The 14599-nt window shown below is 38.3% G+C and overlaps 1 protein-coding gene across 2 annotated transcripts in view; it reads right to left on the bottom strand.

Moving 5' to 3' along the window:
- Positions 1-14599, bottom strand: part of LOC310903943 (uncharacterized protein) — a 166827-nt gene that overhangs the window by 142479 nt on the left and 9749 nt on the right. For both annotated transcript variants that reach the window (XR_014587937.1, XR_014587938.1), the window contains exons 2-3: positions 12282-12494; positions 1468-1623 (exon numbers count right to left, since the gene is read on the bottom strand). The gene's annotated coding sequence lies outside the window, so the exon portion shown is untranslated. The remainder of the gene's footprint in view (positions 1-1467; positions 1624-12281; positions 12495-14599) is intronic.

The following is a 14599-nucleotide window of genomic DNA, read 5'->3' as shown; positions in this document are numbered from 1 at the left end:
ATACAACACATGAAGTTTTATTCTGTTGCACACTATTAGAAGCTGAAACTTCAGTCACTGAACACTAAGTTCTCAGTACAATGCACAACCTCATTTATCTATCCTCACCTATCCAAAACATTTTGTGACAGACGGTGTCCACACTGTCTGATGTGACCGTTCTCCTGAGCATAGATAACAATAAATTCAGCACATGACACTGTATGCATACTTGTCTTAAAGAAACAGGGCTAGATCTTCAGCCAGCAAAAACTGTTTTCAGCAGAGCTTTAGGTGGAACCTGAGGTACTAGCTACATCATTTCTCAGCAACTGAGCCAGGTGCAGCCAATGGCCACTTCCACTTGGCTATTTAAGTATTGACTTACAGAGATGTATTGACAAAAACAGAATTTTTAAGAAAGAATGCCCTTTTCAGGAAATCTAACTCAAGGACTGCTGTCATAGGTACTCTTCAGATTTCATTTTGTTACTATAAGACTTTTTTTTCAGTTTACACTGTAGCACTCCCTTTTATTTTCTTCATCTTCAGCTTCTTTTTATCGCACCTGAGGTTATGATCGTCTGTTCATGTCATTATGCTCAGGAGACTGTATAGAGGCAGGGGTAAAGTTTTTATGCAGGAAGAGAGTTCAGGTCTCTTCTTACAGAACATATCTATTTCTTTCTCCCAAGAACTACAAACTAGAACTAGATAAAAAAGCAGGATTAAGACATTCATCACAGACATGAAGAACAGTGGCCAATAGAGCCACTGCAGACAATGCTACAAACATATCATAATGGAAAAAATACTGAAATATGAGAGAGAGACAGAGAGAGAGAGAGAGAGAGAGACAGAGAGAGAGAGAGGGAGAACTTGCCCTTAAGCAGCATTTGAAAGTCCTATTTCCAGTTGTGCCATTGGTTTCCTGGGTGGCTGTATGCAAGTTCTTTCACCCCTTTACACTTCTCTATTCCATGGTTTGTGCGTGGTGGAAGCAACACTAAGTTCCCTTGCAAATCGCTTTGAGTTGTATGAAGAACTAAGTCAGGTTAATAGATAACTGGCAATATCACACTAAAGCAGGCCCTTCTAATCCCAGCTCTTCCCATACCATCATTCCTTCCAAAAAGTCACTTCTAACAGTTGTTTTTTTTTATTGAAAAAAGCAAAGTTTCCAGTGATTACATTTATAATTTTAATAATGTAAGAGCCTTAGAGTAAGATACCATACAACCAAGAATTCATTACTTTTCCTTTCACATTTTAATAAAAGTACACTATGAATTATTTAAACTAAATGAAACTTGTCAAGATAAATTAATTTAGTACATGTTGTGATACAGTATATTCTGGCTTTAATTGTGTTTGCTGCTTACTGAGTATAGCAATTCACAAAGTCCAGTAATACATTTTTCCAGCCATTAGAAACAACAACCGTGGGAGTGTTGCATCATTTTCATTCCTCAGAGATTTTTTACTTACTTTTTTATAAAGAGCTGAAGTTAGGTTATTTCATTGAAAAAAAAAAATCAGCAAAAATACTGAACAGTTCAGGAGATTTCTCATCTACTTCTTCGAATTCCACTCTAGTCAGCAGAACCTAGGAAAAACCCCAGGAAAACCAGTTTTCAGAAGGTGCTGTGAAAAAAAAGAAAAAAAAAGTGAGATTTAATTTGGTATTATTTAATTCTCATTAGAACATATAACCAACATAGAACCTTAGTGATATGGTTTAGTGGATGACTTGTTAGTGTTAGGTCAGAGGTTGGACTCGGTGATCTTGGAGGTCTCTTCCAACCTAGACTATTCTGTGATTCTGTGAACATCCAAAGAAAGTCCGTAAAAATTTTGCCTCTGACATGAGTGAAGGAGGAGACTCAATCCAGTGCCTAAGCATAGGTTTCTAGTGCCATGTGAGACATCCTGGGGGACTTCACCTGGCTCCAGCTGACAGCCTAGCACTGCTCAAGTTTCCTGTATGTACTGTTCATGTACCTGCCAGCCTTATTGGGAATGCTTGGATGGCTGGGACACCTCATGTAGGTGACTGAATTGAGCCCAAGATATCTCCCATTGGACATCTCAGGTTCACAGTGGCATACAGATACCCTTGTGCGTGATTGTCTACTGACAACCCCAGCCTAATAGATCTGTTAGCATTCCTAACAACTAAATATGTATAAAGGTAAAAATTGTACAAGCAACTTTTCCAAAGCATTTTGCAAGGCAAATTTCTTGAAGAATCAGCTTTCAGAAAAACAGACTCTCTTTTGGTAGTTTTGCACATTCCCAAGAATAACAATTGCTCCTAAGAAAGTAATGAGCAGAAAGTCTTATGAAAAGTCTTATGCCATTATCAGTATGTGAAAGAGATGCAGTGGTTCCTTTTTAACCAAATTGGATACTCCATATTTCTCAAATTTTAATGGAAGTTATAAGTTCTCTGCATGTTTAGAAACCAGACAATCTACTGTTCAATTTGTGCTAGAAATGACAGCTGTATTGAGCTTTCTGGGGAAATTAATCAAGAAAGCAATCTCATTATCAGGGAGGAAGCTCAATTTAGGAAGAGAGATGCAACAGTCTCCCAGAATCAATTAATGCTTGTTATCCAGGACAATGGCATTTGAAACAGCAATAGCACTAGAAAGCTGGAAACATATCAAATTTAAGGCAAGCTCAAGTTTGTTTGAATGAACTCAAAATCAGACGTTTTTCACCAAGAATTTAGTAATAACTTTTGTAATACATGATGTCTTAATTTTAAAATTTGATATTAAAACCATGTTTTTTAAAAAGTCTATAAATGGAAGCCTTTATCATGTTATACAACACCCCTGAATATTCATAAGTGTTAACTTGTGTTTACTTAGAGGTCATTCAGTTCAGGAAGGCTGATTTAGATCTTGGTGCAAGTAGAAACTTCACACCACTTTGGCAGAAAACATAGCATTTAAGCTTCTGTAAGCAGCAGACAGTCTTCTTGAGATTAGGTATATTTAAAGATACCGAACCAGGTTCTCCATTCATGGCAGTTGTCTTTCTGCAGCACCATCCTTCCCCCCCTCATCTGCAAACTGAAACATCTCCACCGTTACTGGAAATGAGAGTAGACCATGTCCTCCTTTCCTCTCTGACCAACTCCAACAGCAGACATCCTCACCCCAAGCAAATGTCAGGTCTAGACCTAATATGCCTGAACATCAGGGCTGAATTATATAGCGGACCAAGCCTATGACCTGGCACAGTTCCTCTACGTTGCCTTCTGTAATTTGGCAACTTACATACATTTGCATAAGCAAGTCATTGACTATTTCTGTAGAGCTGTTTGCTCCTATTCACAATTTCCCATCTTCTTTCTTTTTGCAGAAAATTTCATCTATGCCTTGAAAGATTTATCCTGCTCTTGCCATCCTTTCAGCACTTGCTGATGACTGGCTGAAAAGCAATAGCCAATACAGAGAAAATTTGCCTTGCATCCCAAGGACAAGATGGACACAGAGACCCTAAAATTGCATCCATTAATCTCTGGGTCTAGAGGAAATGTTCAGAAGTTTTCATCAGTGATAAATAGCTGTAGAGCAAGAATGGAGCGAGGGATATTACCACACACAAATTGAGTATTTTAGGCTGAATTAAAGGGTGGTCAAAACAAGCCCATAAGTCTAGCTGCTAGGAAGGAGAAAGAGGGACAGAAGAACAGGTTTGATTCAGAACAAATGAACCTTCTCAGAATATTGAGAATATTTGGGATGAGCTTTGAAGCAATTACAAGGAAAAACTATATTGGGAAGGTCTAGATTGGTCCCATTCTTCTCAGAACAAACACTAACTGCTTTATTATAACAATCACTTTTAACATTCATATAATACTCATCCTTACGGAAAAATCCCCAAGTTCTGCTCCTGGTTTGGAAAGCAGCATCAGCCCCAGCACATGCTGGTGTATGAGAGGAAATAGAGAAGATAATACCATATCCAATTGATCCTTCAGGGAGATTTGAAGGAGAATGAATGCAGATTTGGAATTAGGCCAGGACACTGGTGCTACTATGCCCGTTCCTACAAAAAGGGCCATTGGACTGTTAACAACCATAAGCAATCAGGCCCCTGGTTTCACATCTCATCAGCAAGAATAGACTACATATTCATTAAACTCACACTTGCTTTTAAAATTTCTTAGCTTCTGTTGGTGGTGGGTTTCATTCTTTTAATTCTTGCACCAACAAAGTGCATCCCTTTACTCTTTATTCCTTTCAAATCTATAGCTGACTCATCTAGCACTACACCAAATTGTAAATGAAGAAATTCTACACTGGCAAAAAGAACAGATATAGCACCTTAACAGATTCTTAATACTGCTAATATCTATGTGCCATTCCTCATGCCACAGGCTTGGGATTTTTTTCCCCCCCCACATAAGATCGCTGAAATCACAAGATTCTTTGTTGTTGTTTTTAAAAAAAGGTGGCACACAATAAAACTTAGACTCTTCAATATATGCTGATAAAGAGGAGAAAATGCATAAACAAAGAATTTTTGTTGTTATTTACTTCAGTGTCCTGATAAGCTGCGACAATTTTTACTGTTTTTTAAGGTGTCGCTCAATCTTCTTACTCCATTATTAATGGAGTCATTAATAGTCACAGTATTAAATAGTAAAACCAATTTAGGGGGGCGGGAGAAAATGAACATTTAATTATTAAGTGCTTCAGGAGAGAACATTCTTCTTATCTAGCAATCTAAAAACAAAACACGTGTATTTTCACAGGAAAATATAGGTGAGCAGGTAGCCTGGAGAAAGAAATCCAGCTCTGCCTTAAGCTTCAAAATAGAATATTTGTTCTCTATTCAATATTTTACAAAATAGAGCTGTGCTGAAAACTCAGATCTTCAAAACTGCCTGAAGATTAACTCTGTGGATCTCAAAGGCCTTACTGTTTTAGACCTTTCTTCAGAAAGATGTCCACTAAGTTTTCCAACTCTTACAAAGTAGTATTTTCTAAAAGAACACCAATAAGCTCTCCTTCCAGGTATGCTCCAACTGTTCTGGGGAGGAAACCTGCATTTTCCAGTATTCTGCCTGAATGACAACCTTCAGAGAGCATTCTACAGCTTTCTGAAATGCTGTGTTTTTCAAGAGGTTAAATGTTAAATGAAGAGTTAAATGTTCTAAAATTACTTTCTTTTTTCCTCCTCCAATAGCACGCACATCATTGTTGCAGTGTATCTGACAGGCAGATGCACACTAAGCCACTTATTTTGTTCAAGGCACCAAAAAAATCATGAGTTTGTTTTAAAAGCATCGGTGTCAACCAAGTTGGATGGAGACTCTTTAATTATATAACATTACACACACATACAAAAAAAAAAAGTCAAATGAACAACCCTCTTGAAGTAAATTTCCTTGGTTAAGAAAAAGGATTATATCTGCAGTCCCTTAGGCTGCAAATTCCTCAACTGATGCATGTCTGTTCATCCTACTTGGATAACACTCTGAGTTTCCAGACCATGCTACATTTTTCAAAGTTTCAGTCTGTCACCTTCCTTGTTAGCTGTGTAATAGGAATGAAGCATGCAGTAAGCAGTACGTCTACAATCACTGAAGGATGCTATTAAAAAAGCTAGAGAGAAATAGCAGAAAGTAGAATTCAGGTTTCCCAATTAAAAAAAAAAAATTAAAGGATGAAATCACTCTGCTGTATTAAATGTGATTATAAAATTATTTACATGCAGTTCAGTGATATTAGCAGTCACACATCCATGCTGTCCACAGGGCTTATACCAAATCAGAGGAGTTATGATAAGGTTAGTGTAATATTGTGATACTGTTTTTAGAGTTAAAGAATCCATCAGTCAGAGCCTTCTGCAAGCAAGAGAGGTGGAATTCACACAACCACCATTTTCCTGCACTACTTGGGGGTTCATCTACGTGTAGCTATCCAAAGAACCACAGCCCAAAGCAACATGCATGAGCAGCAGCAAGACAGATCGAGGACAATTCTCTCTTTTCGACTCATATGAAAATTAAGTGGGAAAGTCTATTTGAGACAGCATGTTACATGAGTAACGTGTAAACATAAAAAGTCTCCAGTAAAAGGAGACTCCAAAGGAAAGTCAAAGCTAGGAAAACACCATGTTAGTATAACACCACTGAAAGTACAAAGCCTGTGGAAAATAATGGTAGCAGGATCTTCTTACACTTTTCAGTTACCTTCCTCTTAGTATATACTATACTATGTTGAACACATGTAGATCTCACGGTCTTGGAAGTTAAACAATCATAGGCCCATGCAGTACAGGATACAAGCCACCTGGAAATAGTAGGTATTGTGAGTGCAAACCAAGCTGTCACAGTTGAGCGCTACAGCTCTGAAACTGAGTATGCTGAAAGAGTCCCTCTGGTCTCGTCTATGCTAATTAATACGGGAGTAAGAGGAGATGCTTTCCGCTTATGGTCTCCAGATTCAGAAGAAGCTATCTAATAAGTCAAACCCTGGAACTTTTATTTACATCAGCATAATTCCCAGCACTATCTACAGGGGACAGTTATCTGCCCACGGAACTAATGCATTAAAGAAACTGTGCCCACACAGCAGGACATTCCTTATTTATGCACACATACACATTCTGGATTTATAGCTAGAGTTACTCCTAGCACATCCCAAGCACAGGGAAAGCAGCACGCATCCAGAGCAGCTTCACAACTGATATATAACGTACTGTAACAAAAACTTTCTGATTGCATCTATGTAAGTGGGCAAGCATTGCAAATCATCTGAAGCAACTTCGCTTGTTATCAACATTTTGAGCTATTTATACTTACACTGATTGTTATCCTGTACTCCTTGCCAAGCAGCATTTCAAGAGCTCTTTAGCCATCCTTCCTCAGCTCTTCAAGAGCTAGGTCAGATGCTGAATATATATAAACAGTCCTTTTGTGCTTGAACTTGAAAGAGAAATCAGTCATCTGTATATGATCTGTGCTACAGCAAAATGTAATTTTTCCCTCTGACAATGTGTTTATGGTTGTTAAGTTATCTTGATTGCCAAGAGAAATCTGTTTTCTGTGAAGGCTTCTACAGTTTAAAGTCTCAACTATTTTACCCCTCCCCCTCCTTCCTTTTTCATCCAATTTACAAACTAAGTTTACTCTGCTAGTTAAAAAAAAAAAAAATCAGAAAAACAGATTCCTGAAAATTAGAAAATTGAAAATTGTCTGGCACAGTCCTGTACTAAGAGTCCATTTATCTTGTCTTTTCTAAAAATACAGGGTTTGCACATTCTGACAAAGATCCAATTTTCCAGTAATAAAAATCCCCTAGGACTTCTGATACCTGAGACCTTCTCATCTTGGATCCTGACCATGTTACTATGATTAAATTGTCTATTACAGAAAAGATTATCATTACCTGTATTTTGTGTTGTAAGAGGAAAAGAGCATAAAAAACATTTGTATATTAATTGCTGGATAATCTTGCCAAATTGAAGTGACTTTGCAAACCATACTTTAAATTCAAAGACATTTATCATCTCTTCTTTTGTCACTCTGGTCTGAGAAGAGTACTGGTATAGCACATGCAGTATAGGCATTCTCTATCAAGCAAAGTAATGGAATTAGGCAGGCTATACAGATTTTTAGAGCAGAGCAAGGAGTTAGAGTCTATAATTATCCATAAAGAGGTGCTGTCTGATATAAACATCTCTGTGCAAACTATGTGAAATTTGGCATTGTATGTTACAGATAAGTGTAAAGTCTATGACCTTACCTTGCTTAATCTGCATCTCACAGTGAATAGGTTCTTATTTACATTCTCCACACCCAGTTGCCAACCAGTACTGTTATACATGTGCAACTCTGTCTGCTCCTGGCTTGATGAGGTTTTCCTGGTGACCTCAAGCTTTTGCATTCCAAACGTGAAGACTGCTGACTCCCCAGTGGCTCCAACTCTAGTAGAATTATTATACCAAACTGCTTCATCTTTCATGGTGTTGGAGGATAAAGTGTGTGTGAATAACTGCATGCTTGGAACCATTTCTGAGCACTGAGGAGTTTTGCAGATGGGGCTAGCAGGCTGTTCAAACTCCTTGTGACATTTCCCTTCCTTTTAACCACAACTCTACTCACTAAGCAATATAATCTTCCTTTTACCATGGGGTGTGCTCATATAAAGCCACTTTGTCAGCATGCTGGTGACACCACAATTGAAGAATATATCAGTTCAATCATTCATAAATCAATGTATATATTCTTCCTAAGCTCTAATGTCATTTCATCAATGCACTCCTTATTTTGCAGTTATTGATACTAAATTCCAACATGATTACAGAATCACATTTTTCAGTTTATTACATTTTGAATATTGGAGAGTTTTCCCCTTTATTAAATTACACTATATTAGAAGAGTCTGAAAATCCTCTGATGCATGACCAAGGACATAGTTCCATCTGTTTTGTTTTTCTCATTCATGACATATAGATGATTTTGTTTTAACCAGTACATGTATTTCACTTTAATTCCACTTTATGTCTGTCAGGTTACATCATTTCTGATGTGCAGATACTCTGCTATGGAGCTTTGCAAAACGATTTAAGTCTAAAGTAAAACCAGCTTTTTGCATAGCTCAGGTGTTTGTGAAGTAGATATGAGTCTTTAAGTTACCAGTTTAAATCAAACACATGGCAGAAAGCCATATCAAAATCTGGCAAGACCAGTCTGGCTAAAAATAATTCCCATTTGAAGGTTGTTTGGTAGCCTATATAAAATGAATTTCCTAACAGTTTCTTAGAAATGCAGGTGTTTACACAACCAGAGCTGCTAGCACAATTGGTAGCTTGTCAGCAGCCTTAGCCCAAATGCCAGGTGTTCAATTTTGAACTCAAATACAGTACAGTAGATGAGGAAAAACTCTGTTCTATATCCTAAGTGTTACACAGTGCAAGTTTATTGTTTGTATTGCAGAAGAACTTAAAAGTTGATATAAACAAGAGCAAGACTTCCTGGTGCTAGGTGCTGTACAAGCACATAGGTGCCTAAAACAAGGATGAATCCAAACCTAACTGAAACAACATGCGAGTCTAGTTGTCTTCAGCACTTTCAGGAAATACCTGTGGAAGATGACTCGGATTGCAGTAGGCTGACTCACCTCCTAGTAGTGTCCATCTCTCTCTGTGAAGCACCCACTAAATTAGCATATTTATGTATCACAAAATGGGCAGTCCCTGAGCTTGTCTATTTAAAAAGCCTTCTAACCTCCAGTCTTCCACATACAAATAAAAGAGGAAAGAGACCTTAAAATTTTATCAGTCTGCCTCATTAATATCTGAGATGAATCTAGTCTTAAAGCTGTGGAGTTTCACTGACCCAGGCTTCTACACCGGCTCTGGTAATGCTACCAGAGTACCTAATTGGTACAAGAACACTGATTCAAAAGCAGCCTCACAGAAAAAGCAGAATGAAAATGCAGAGGTCCAGGAGGATTTACTAGAAATATCATGTACATATATACACATAATAAATAATAATAAAAAAAAATACTACTTCCTTGTTGACATTCCACTGTACTGATGGCTGTCCAAAGTGTGCTTAAAATAAAACTAAAACAATCACATCTGTGTTGATCAGGGTACTCTGACACTGTGCTTATAAAACCAGCACCTCCAGAAGAGTGCTGAACAGGGAGCTAAACAACCTTGGGTAACTGAAGACAGAGATTTCATTAGTCGGTGACCCTACCTCATCACACAACAGCAGGTAATCAAAGGGTTTTGTTAATGCTTTGTCACTTACAACATGCAAGTTCAATGTACAGACCAAGAATTGCTTTGCTTTGTTTGGTTTTCAGAAAGATGTAGTTGGGACTGAAACTCAAAGTGGAACTCAGAAAACTGTCAGGTCTCAGTCAAGCTTTAAAAGCACATCTTTGTAACAAAGAGCCTCTGCTTCTTACCTGCACAAGGGCTGTTTGGGTGGGAAAGCAGGCAACAGTAAGTGGTCTCCATGCACAGAAATAACGTTATACACAGAACCTAAGCTGAAACAGTGAAATTCTCATTCAGGTAAACATTTATACACCCATGGCCTTTTAGGGAATTCCCTTTCAACAGCATGCATCCTCCATTTACAATGCTGCAGTCACACGTGCGTGTGCCTATGTATATGTAGATTTTTATTTTTCCACTATAATTTTGTAATACTGTAGTCTTCAGTACTGCTGAAGATAGATATTGATGGACCCTTTCGCCTCCCCCCCCCCAAAGCAGTGATATTAACAGGTAAGATACTTCCACACCTCTCCAGAGATGGTGATTTGGTAGGTGAATGGTGCTAAGCAGATCCCACACAAACAGAGGAAAGCCTGGACAATGGCATAGGCTAGATTCACGTGCACTTCTATTTCAAAGAATAAATTATAAAACTATAAGTATGTGAGCTCTTAAGTTTAAAGCACATTACATTTTCTCCCAGTTTAAACCAAATTTATATTAAAGCAATTTAAGTCAAGACAAGATTTCTTATTAAGGCAGGAACAAAAATTAAATGGATCTATGACCCCCTTCCTTCTCTGCTCCTTTCAGCACTTTTGCGCTCTTGAATAGATGAGAAATTGCCATCTCCATATCACTGCAAGTCTCCACATTCTCAGGTCAGTTGTGCACACCCAAGTAAGAATCAAGTATTAAAATGAATTATTTAAAAGATTACAGACTACAGATATAAAGATTCAAGGATCTTAACGCTTTATGAGTTTCTAAACCACTTCCACATGCACACCAGAAGAATACCATTGTTTAGACGCCTGTACAAAGATGGCATTGTGATCACTTTTTTTCCTACCAGTATAACAGAGAATAGCTTTTGTTCCACTAGCCCCAATTTTTAAGGCCATTTTTAGAAGTATTTGCTCAGAGATTGTGTTTCCCAGCTGTCCCCTGCAATATGCTTTGCTAATGTCATCAGAGGTTCTTGAAACTTGAATACAAGGTGCAAAAACAGTGAAAAGCAATTTGCTTTGAAGGTAGTTCTCTAAGTCTAAAAGAAGCATGTTTTTGGTTTGTTTGTTTTGGTGTTTCAGTATTTCGTGCATCTCTGCTCAATATTTTTGAGCTCACACATGCATGAGCAACATAAAACCAGCATGAGGGTTATTACATAGTAGACACAGGTGGGTTGCTTTCCTAAAGTACCATTTCCCAATCATTATTCCTTCCTGTAACTCTATAAATAATTAAGAGACTATGCCTGTTTCATGGGAATGACTCTTATCAAGAGCCAACTAGAAAGGCCTCCACAGCTTGCTGCACAACAGAGCATGTGCTACAAACCATATTGCTTTGATTGTCTACGTGTGCATGGAAACGCTTGGCTCAAACATAAAAACAAAGTGGCATGCCTTAAAATTGTAAGTCTTCAGTGCCTCACTTGTAAGCTTGTTTTACAGCTGTAAATTAAGGGGATTTAAAGGCTTTTGTGCAGATGCTAATAAATTCCATTCATAAAATCAGTCTTCCTCTCTCTTACAAAACTTTCCTGTATGCTTTCATATGATACACCTGTTCTCTTTATGTGGGTATGTACATTTGTCCTGTGATAAGGTATTCCTCCACAGTAGAATAATTAAATGTCATGTTTCTCTCATTCCTCTTGATTACTCATTTAATCCCTTGTAGCAACAAAACAAATTGCAGCAAATGGGTTGCACACGCTAAGGCATACTTCGGTATTGTGAACAATATCTGACCACAACAAATATAATTATACATATTCCTACTTGTATGGGGATTTGTTAAGTAAGAAATACTACATCCGTAGAGAAAATAAATCTCTCTCCTGATTTTTATGTAACATGCAAGATATCTAACATGCATTAAAAATGGTAAGACACAGATACATAAAGCACTGAACACCACACTTGTCGGGCAGATTTGTATATGCTGTTTGGAATGGTTGCACAAACTGGTTTGGAACTGGGACACAGCCTTACAAACAACAATAAAAATTTCCACCAGTTGCAAACATCAGCTTTAGTGTAGTTGCATAAAGCTAATACAGTAGGATGTGCTCCTATATAAGTAAAAGGCAAACAATGAAGGTGATTGACAGAATGAGGTAAACCCCACCCCACCCCCCCCTTTTTTTTTTTTTAAGGCAAAAACCACAACACAACAGTTCCTCCTTCTCTACTGTAATATTTCTCTTACGCACAGTTGAAGGCGGCAGTAAGCTCTCTTCTTCCCTTTAGAAAATATTGTTTGGGTTTTAGGATGATCCCAATCTGCCAGAGCTGTGGATTTACCTGGGAAAATGATGACTGTAGTCTGCTCCATTACTGCAAGGCAAGGAGGGCACCCTCACAGCACAGAGCTGTCCCTGGGAGCTCTGCGCTGTGAATACCTCTGCATACATCCATGGAGGGATTTCATGCGAATGTCTTAACACAGAAGGGTTTGTAGTCCATCGCTGGTAGTTGTCAGAAGGATAAGCGGAGGCTTGTCCCACATACTGGATTCTGTACAAGAGCAAGACATCCCAAAGGATAAGGAGATAGAGACAGAGTGGACTGTACTGATTAGATTCTGGTGTTTATATTACCTTCACTAGATTTGAATCTCATTCCCATTCACCCTGTGAGGGGTGTAGGGAGATTAGCCAACCCACAAGCTAGGCACTAACAACATTAGGTACCGTGAGTATATTTTTCTCCTCCCATGTTCCCTGGACTCATTCTTCTTCACTGTGTCCAGTTTGATTGTTGCAACAAAGATGCACAACAGAGAGATGCGTACAGAACTAAACACTCAAAGCTATGGAAAGGAGATTATACTTTAAACAATCTCTCTGATTAACAGGGCTCTTAAGTCACTATATGCACCCGAAACTTCTGTCAGTACATCGCAATTGATGGAGATGATGGAGACGTCTCTGCAGCCAGCTGAGGTCCCCGGGCCAGCTCAGTTCTCCATATCAGGATCTAGGAATATGGGGATTTTTGCCTTACTACTGGCCTAGACTACAAACCAGCTGCCCACAGTGACTGCTGATTGCAATAGGAAATGTGGGCATGTGCATCACTGTACAAAGGAAAAGTAGGCTGTCTTTGAAGATGCAAAGCCATTAATGAAAGGAGATAAAAGGACACATTGTAAATATGGATACTATTTTTTGAGACAGAGTAATAAATATACACTTAAACAAGAACACGAAAGACATGAGCAGTGCACAAACATTGCACAGGTCGTCTGCACGGGAGTTTGCCCAGAAAAGGGAACTGAGTTTCCATATGCAGTTTTAATTTGGGGTGTTTTAATTGTTGGATGCACTATTTTAGAGGCACAGTTTCAGAAGTTCTAAACACAGAAGGCTCCCCCTGTAATCAGAGGGTTTTTCAATGGCATGGGAGAGATCAACTCTCAATGGAGCATATGATTTTTCAGCCTCGTTAAGAGAAGTCAGATTCTTGAGGCAAGAGGGAACAGTCCTTTCCCAAAATGCAAAAGAAAAGAGAGAAAATAGATGGAGTTTAAACCATGTTTTTATAAATGTTGACATCTTCACATTATCTTTATATTTAACTAAGTGATGCACATTACAGTTAAAAAAAAAAAAAAACACTATATTTTCAGGAACAGGTAATCAGAAAGACAGCTTTCTATCAGTTTACATCTGCTAATGCCTCAGGACATTCAGACTGGCTAACGCCAGTCAGGCTGGTGTGTGACAAACGTGGACAAATTACAATTTTTCTGATTGGTTTATTTTGTTTAAATTGCGTTAAGTGTATAAATAAATAGCTTAATTGTGTTCTGTCCAAACACAGTTCCCCTACAAAAGCAAAAAGACTGTCAGCCACAGAGCCCGAACTGGTGGGTGTATCTCCATGGAAGCTTCAGTTAAGCCATCGTGATTGTCACTGAGTAGTACCATTATGTCACGTAGCTCTATATATACACACGTATATCTTCCTGCCTCTGAGAACTACTGAGAAATCGGAGCAAGACTCCTGCAACTGTATACAACTGAAAGCCCCAAGAAGAAATATAATTGCTTTGGGATATTATTCCTAACTCTTAAAATTGCAACCATTCTCATTACTTTAATTAAGTGTGGTTTGGGAAACTAGATAGCTCGAGAGATTAGTAATCAGCTACTAGTTTACTTCTAATCCAGGTCAAGGACTCAACAAATGTTATGCTGAGTTATTGCCTTGCCCTAAAATGTGATTCACTCATCATATTTTCCAGCCTAAGTGCTTGGATTCTGAAGATCCTTAGCAGTGCCAGTCCTCCAGCAATCCTGACAGCAAAATCAGCTTCCAGACCACCTTTAAACTCAAATTAAGTGTACACCATCCAACGTGCTGTGGGAAGCAATGAACACATCTTCACTCCCACCTGCAGTCACTCTGTATCCACTGTCTCATCTTTTGGCTGGACAAGATTTCAGCCCCCATAGGTGTAAAAGAGAGGTGGGTTTATAGGCAGATCTGCCATCAGAAGGAAGCTTGACTTAGTTCTATTTATCCATGTCATTGAAATCAGCAAACAACTAGGTACAGTTTTATCTAAGATCTTGAAATATTTTCACTTTACAAGTAACTATCAAGCTCCTGTTCAT

Source organism: Anser anser (assembly GCF_964211835.1).
Source record: "Anser anser genome assembly, chromosome: 9".
In the NCBI taxonomy this organism is placed as follows: Eukaryota; Metazoa; Chordata; class Aves; order Anseriformes; family Anatidae; genus Anser; species Anser anser.
The sequence above is the reverse complement of the archived record's forward strand: the minus strand, read 5'-3'. Positions and strand labels throughout refer to the sequence as shown.